Source organism: Frankliniella occidentalis, unplaced genomic scaffold (genome assembly GCF_000697945.3).
Source record: "Frankliniella occidentalis isolate FOCC.00 unplaced genomic scaffold, Focc_3.1 Scaffold110, whole genome shotgun sequence".
Lineage (NCBI taxonomy): Eukaryota > Metazoa > Arthropoda > Insecta > Thysanoptera > Thripidae > Frankliniella > Frankliniella occidentalis.
Window position 1 is genome coordinate 719,037 of NW_026267238.1, and position 6,019 is coordinate 725,055.

A 6,019-nucleotide genomic window follows, 5' to 3' on the forward strand; every position below is an offset into this window, starting at 1 on the left:
AAAAAGGAAGAAATTATAAACAATCTATATGTTGTTTTCAAGGAAACGAACTTTTGGTTGCGTATGCCAGTTCAGCGGGTTGTACTCGGCGGCGGTCGCCCGGCAATCGGACAGGCAGACAGTCAGACAGGCTGGTCAGATTGAAATAATGTAACGTGGCCTGCCGCGCCCTGCAGCTGCTAAAAGCGAGTCATGAATGCTTGAAGGCGGCCGTCTTGTCGCATGGCGCCATGGGCGGCGGGCGCCGGCGCTGCCCCCTGGCGATCGAAGTCTAATGCTGGCCCCTCCACTGACGTGTCTACCCCCCGCCCCCCTCCTATTGTGGCCAAGGCCCAACGTGGCCATGCAATATTGATACGCTTCAAGACGGACAGGGGACTGCACTTCACGTTGTGCGTGCTATCGACGCCGCGCCCTGCCGCCTCGCCTGGACACGTCTTGCGGTGGTGGTGGCGGCGGCTGCCTGGCGGCCGACGGACGACCTTCGAGGCTTTCCGGACGACCCCCGAGCAAGGCCTTCTGCTGCCGGCCCGAGAAATGACCCGCCGGCCGCAGTGGCCAGACATCTTCATGCTCGCCGCGTGAACACTCCACGTCAGCTGTTTCTTATCGTTTATCATTGTCTAAATTTTTGGGGGGAATCAGATTGTGCAGATCTGTAGACAAAGTCGCTATATTCCCTGCTGTTTGTATTTCACCGAAAATTGCTGTTTACATTTTAGTAAGTTTTTCCTGGTATTAATGAATGCTCTCTGCTAATACCGTTATTATTATACCAGGGGAACGCTTATTTATACTCCAAGATTTCTTGATGAGATGTAACACCAACACAACACCAAACTTTAGCCGTTACTGAGCAAATTTTCTATAGTTAAGACGTTTCACAGTGAAAATGGCACTGTACCTGCTGCCATAATGGATTTACTTGCGTGCTCTCTGGCTGAATGTGTCAGGTCCGGCAGCTCTAAATGCCTTTGCCCTGTACCATACTACCGTACTCCCCGGAGTGGCCGGGCCGCCCCTGAGTCCACCCGATCAGCCATGTATGTATGTGGCTCCTGACGCGGCGCGATATTTCCCCCGAGTGTTCCTGGGGAATGCGCCGGCAGGCCGTGTGTCGCACCCAAAGGCCGGGAGCTGCAGAAACTTTTGCCTCCTCCATATATATCCGGCCGCGTCGTCGTCCTAAGGGTAAGGGAGATGCCAACATTTGAAAGTGCGTAGGCGAATGTCAAACCCTTTAGAGCCAGAAGGCAGTATGAGTATCCGCAGTGTGGCGGCAATGTAATGCACTGAAAAGTGTGGTGCAAACGACAGTATGTATTGTCCAACAACAACACCAGCACGACCACCACCACCACCACCACCAACAACAACAACAACAACAACAACAACAACAACAACAACAACAAAAGAGTGCGTGTGGCTGTCACACACTTTTATTTATTTGTGGATCTCAGGAGTTCTCGCTTTTCGAGTGGAGTGTGCAGACTTAACGCCCGCGTTAAGCGATAGCGTTCGCGGCTTATCTGACAAGTCGTGAAATCACTTTACCTCGGCCACCGCACGCCTAGTTTTGGCTAGTTTTCCCTGGCGCTGAAGCAAAACTTTTTTTTCCTGGGGTTCAGCAGGAGAGAGAGAGGGTGGGGGTGCAGGCCGGCGATCGACTGGCACGCACCTTATCTGAGTAAGTCGCCCTCCCTTCTTCCCCTTTGCCCTTGCGGGTCTCTCCCACTCGCTCTGCTCCCGTGCGTGGAGTGTGCGTGAGGGCGAGTGAGATAGAGACAGGAAGAGACTTTGGAGGTGAAGGGGCGTGCACGCTGCTTGCCTCCCCTCCGCTGCCGGTCGGGGTCCGCGCGTCGGACTTATGCACTGGAGTGAAAGGAGAGTGAGTAGGAGGGAGACGGGCGTAGGGCCCTGAACTGAGTAAGAGAGAGGGAAAGGGAGATAGACAGACAGCGGACGGGGACGTGAAAAATGTGTCATAGCGGGGCCGGGGAGAATAATGGTCCGGCTAAGAGTGTGCGAAAATGTGTGCGACGGCGGGCATTAGGGGGAGGCAAGGGGTGGAGAAGGAGGTCAGGGGAGGGGGAGGGGGCAGGATGACCGGGTAGAAATAGTTAATGATGTGTCTGGGGCGCTGCATCGATATTCTCCTTCCTTCGAGGAGTCTTTTCCTCGTCCTCGGTCGCTTCGCTGATGTAATAGAGGGGGGCAAAGACTAGCAGAGGCGGTGGTGGCTTCCGAGTGGCGCGAGCTGCACGGCGTCGCGCCGCGGCGGAGAATGTCTACTGCGCGTTGTGAGTCGGGGGCTCCCGCATGGCGCAGGGGCTGCCAAACAGCCTGCCGCAGGGCTGTTGAACAGCCTGCCGCAGGGCTGTTGAACAGCCTGCCGCAGGGGCTGCCGCGAGGGCTGCCGCGAGGGCTCTGCCGAACAGTCTCCCGCTGGGGCTTCGTAGGGGCTGTCGCGAGAGCTGCCGAACGGCCTGCCTGCCATGGGCTGCCTTCTGCCGCCAGAGTGCCGCTGGCCATCGAAATATTATGTGTGTTTCGCCTTCATTCCGGGCGATTGAACGGGGGAGTGGTGGCGAGGTGGGCGCGCGCCTGCCCGCCCGGCACAATGGAGAGCCCAAGTCATTCTGGGGCCGAGGCAGGGCTGTTGGGCCCCCTGCTGCCAGGCGGCGCCTTCGCCTCGGCTGGACTGGCCGGGACGGCCGAGGCCGTGCGTTTGACGGGCGCCTGCCAGCCGAGAGGCCGAGACCCTCACAACAAGCCGCGCAAGCCCGCGCGCGCTCTCGCCTGTGTGTGTGTGTGACCGTGTGTGCTCGCTGGTGGCGGACGGAGCGGCTTTTGTGAGTGGGGCGGTGTGCTCCGCTGCAGATTGCAGCCCGCTGCGCGACCCGCGCCGCTGTGCGTGTGCGTTGTCACGAGACACGACCACAGCGCGCACTGTGGTTTCCACGCCAACTGCCCGAAAAGAAAAAAAAAATACTTTTAAAAAGGCTTCACAAAAAAAGAGGATATGAGTGCGTTGAGGGTTGAGGCGGTATTTGCTCTAGTGCATCTCGAGAATCCCGGCCCAGTGGCCAGCCCCACGCACGGCTCTGTGGGCGCGTCTCTCGTGTTTGAGCCGAACCAGGCCGGGTCTCGTCTAGGAAGATATCTCAGAGCTCTCCTCGCAAACACACTCACACACGCACACGCTCCGAGTGGATGCAGCGCTGGCTCCTCCTGCCTCCGCTGAACATGTAAACATTGAAGCCTCCGGAGCGCCCTCGGCGCGGGGCGTGGTGGTGGTGGAGCCTGGCAGTCCCCCTTGGGGCGTGGGGGAAAGGCAACCCCCTCTGGGTCGCACCGGGGAGTAGTGAAGACAGGGGTTCCGGCCCCAAAGAGCCTCCCTACGTCGACGGAGGCCCGGTCAACGCCGTACAATTTTCACGCCGTATGCGAATTTACCCGGCATTGCGGGCGATGGTTTGGACATCAGGTTGACGGCAGCGCTCGCGGAAAAGCGCCTGGAGCGTAGGCAACGCGCTCACAGGCGTGTACCACGCTTGCCTACCTCCCAGGCGGCCCTCAACCTGCTGAACGACGTACCGCCTGATGTGTAGGCAACACGCTCGCAGGCCGGCGCGTCGGTTGCCTGCCCTCTCGGCGCGGGCCGCCCGACCGCAGCAGCGCCGGGGGAGCCGCCCGGCCCAGCCGAGCGTGCGGTCATCAAAACTCGCTCAGCCGCGCCGCCCGCCGCCGCTTCAACTTTCACTGACGTGCGATATCGGCTGACAAAGCGGGGCTGATGCCAGTCAAAAGTTGAGGCAGCGCCGCAGCACACCTGGCCTGGCTTGGCTGCTTGTCAAAGTGTCAGAGTGAGGTGGGGAGCCCGGCCGGGGGGGCCCGGGCCGGCCGGTCCCGGCGGTGTGCGTGCACTCTGCGCACCTCGCCGACCTGTTGAAAAGCGAGTTTGGTTACGCCCTGCGTGTGTGTAGTGTGCTCTACGGACACTAGTATCCCTCCCTCAAAGCTGTCGATCAATGTCGGAGCAAACCGCTAGTTTACTTTCACTTGTCACGTGGCCACGTAGTGGTCGTGCCAAGCTTGGGAACGCTATCCCGCGTAATTACTCTGAGACTCGAGCTGTTTCTTACGATAAAAATTAAAATATGATGCCCTTTTTGGGGGCTTTTACGCCCCTAGCGATGAAGCAAAGTACAGGAGCACGAAACCGTAGCGACAAGGCAAGGCAGTGTCACTAACATCACAAGTTTCTGAACAGAGAGCACCACGCTCTCCTCGCGCTGCTCGGTGCTGATCGCGGAATCATTTCCTAGGAGGTGTTTATAGTGTCGGGAAGCAACAGGCCCGCCTCGCTGGACGAGGGCCAAAAGTGCGGGGTTAAGAGGACGCGCTGTTCCCTCTCGCCGCCGACGCCGCGCCGGAGCACGGGGAGGGGCGCGTACCGGGCAAAAATACATTTCCTGCCGAATAAGCAGCGTGGACCGTGATTGCTGCTGGATGCGACCTACTTTTTAAACTGAAAACAAAAGTTTATAGCGCCGTCCTAAAGGCCCTCCACACTCTGCTCCTTAGCTCGAGCCTAATTTGCTTGGCGCACTGCCCGTTCGATTTAAAACTTGGAATCGAAAGTGGCCTTGTTTGGCGGTCAGGCCTGCGTCTGGCCGCCCCCCGTCTACTAACTCTAACGCCCCCACCCCCTCCAGTCTGGGGCCGCCTCGCCCGCGTCCTGCGGTTTCCCGATAAGACACGTCAGGCTGTATTGTCGGGATTATACCCTGGCCTGGCCGGCCTGGCGATACCCTGGCCGCAAGAGGCGGTGGAGGGGGAGACGGAGGGGTGTTAGTCCTCACCACCAACGGCCGCCGACGGCGCTCCAGGACTCGTCACGTGCCGGCTGATGGTGCAGCACCACCAGCGGCGGTGATGTGAGGAGAGGAGGCGCCCCGGCCGAGAAGGAGACTCAGTATACACCCAGAAACCCAAGTGTGTGAAACTCGCACACTTGTAGGTGAGTGAACGCCATTCGCACACGTATTATCAAGGCACAAGTGTGTCGATTTTACAAAAGATTTCTCCTACTTGGGTTTGCAGAATGAGAGTGTATGAAAGAATGAATTATCCACCTGCATTCCCTGCTTTCTTTTCGCTTGGTGCATGCTCCAGGTTGCAGCGTGGGCGCTGTATTGACACCAGTCCTCTGGCTCCGCCCCGGGTCCATCTGTCCCCTCGCCCGCCCTCGCGTCCCCCGCTCTCTGCTACTTCCGAATAAGCAGCGGCCGTGCCTGCTGCTGAGCGCTGCTGCGGGAATAAGCGCTGGCGCCCGTCCGTCCAGATGCGATCTTGTTTGACCAGGTGTCCCGCTCCCCGCAGCGGAAGCCCCGCTGGAAACCCTTTTGCGACTGCCCTGCCCCGCCCTGCCCCACCCCGCCCTGCTCCCTCTCGGCCTGCCATCACAACCAATGCGTTCCGCAGCCGAGCAGCTCTCGCTCTCCTCTCCTTTTTTTGCGAGGAGCGGCAGCAACGCTGCCCCGGCGCGCTCTGATCCATCCGAGCATATTTGCTCAGCGGGGGAATTGCTGGAATTCACTGTAAATCCCGGAGAGAAAGACCTGATGCTAGTGCCGCCTGCCCCCGGGGCGGGCGCCCGTTGCCTGGAGGCGGGGCGCAGGGGTGCGGCGGGGCGGCGCGAGCCATGGGCTCTATGCACTGAATAGCTACCCCTGGATTAAGGAGCCCTTCCCTTCCCCCTGGCCGGGCTGCGAGGACAGGCTTTTGCCCCCCTTGTCCTCCTTCATCTCCCTCCCTTTTTCCATCCTCTCCCCCTCCCCTATCCGGCTCTTATACTTTCTCGTCTTACCTTACATTTATCAGCACCCCATTTCTCGCCCCCTTTCCGCCCTCCAGCAGCACATATTTGTCTTCATGCCTTTGTCCATATTTATATTCACCCTTCACACCATTATACCTTTTCTTCTCTCTCCCTCTCTCTCTCCCTCCCCCCCCC

At 59.2% G+C, this 6,019-nt stretch overlaps 1 protein-coding gene across 6 annotated transcripts in view; it reads left to right on the forward strand.

Moving 5' to 3' along the window:
* LOC113206571 (CUGBP Elav-like family member 3) overlaps positions 1–6,019 on the forward strand; it is a 299,180-nt gene that overhangs the window by 158,087 nt on the left and 135,074 nt on the right. The gene's annotated exons all lie outside the window — the stretch shown is intronic.